Source organism: Emiliania huxleyi (genome assembly GCF_000372725.1).
Source record: "Emiliania huxleyi CCMP1516 unplaced genomic scaffold EMIHUscaffold_471, whole genome shotgun sequence".
In the NCBI taxonomy this organism is placed as follows: Eukaryota; Haptophyta; order Isochrysidales; family Noelaerhabdaceae; genus Emiliania; species Emiliania huxleyi.
The window spans coordinates 33,669-34,857 of NW_005198461.1; positions in this window are offsets into that span (position 1 = coordinate 33,669).

Sequence of the window (1,189 nt, forward strand, 5' to 3'; positions counted from 1 at the left end):
CCACCGTCGCCGCCCCCGCCCTCGCCGCCGCCGCCGTCTCCGCCGCCGCCCTCGCCGCCTCCACCCTCGCCCCCGCCGCCCTCTCCGCCGCCACCCTCGCCCCCGCCGCCGCTCTCCGCCGCCACCCTCTCCGCCGCCCTCGCCGCCGCCGCCGTCTCCGCCGCCGCCCTCGCCGCTGCAGACCTCGCCACCGCCACCGATGTCCGCCGCCACCGTCGCCGCCGCCCTCGCCGCCAGGCCTACAAGGGCGACCGCACCGGCGGCCTGTCCTCCGGCACCTCCGTCCCCGACTCGCTCTCCTCCATCGTCGTCGCGCGCGAGGGCGAGGGCGACATGGCCATCGCAAGTGCGTCGTACCAGACGATCTTCTGGCGACGTCGCCGCCGCCCTCGCCGCCCTCGCCCTCGCCGCCGCTCGACTGCCCGTGCCTCGCCGCCTACCCGGCCGGCGTCAGCCTCGTGAGCGGCGAGGTGCATGTCGTCACGGCGGACGACGTGAGCCTCGCGCACCCCGGCACGTACGGCCTCCACGGGTCGAGCACGAGCGGTGCTACGTCGACCCGGCCGCGTGCAACACCGAGTACAGCACGGCCGCGTACGTGGTGGGCGCCACCCTGCACTCCTCGTACCGTGCGTGCGGCTTCCACAACGAGTTCGAGAGCTAGTTCTACCAGCCGCCGTCGCCGTCACCGCCGCCCTCGCCGCCGCCGCCCTCGCGTCGCCGTCGCCCTCGCCGCCGCCCTCGCCGTTGCCGCCCTCGCGTCGCCGCCGCCCTGCCGCCGCCGCCCTCGCCGCCACCGTCCTCGCCGCCACCGTCACCGCCACCCTCGCCGCCGCCCTCGCCCCCACCACCGTCACCGCCACCCTTTCCGCCGCCCTCGCCGCCGCCACCTCCGCCGCCCTCGCCGCCGCCCTGGCCGCCGCCGCCGTCGCCGCCTCCACCCTCGCCGCCGCCGCCCTCGCCACCGCCACCGCCTCCGCCACCACTGTCTCTGCCGCCCTCGCCGCCGCCCTCGCCGCCTCCACCCAGGCCTCGCCCCCGCCGCCCTCTCCGCCGCCACCCTCGCCGCCGCCCTCGCCGCCGCCGCCACCGCCGCCGCCGCCGCCAACTCCACCGCCACCCTCGCCGCCGCCGCCCTCGGCGCCACCGCCCTCGCTGCCACCGCCTCCGCCGCCGACGTCACCGCCCT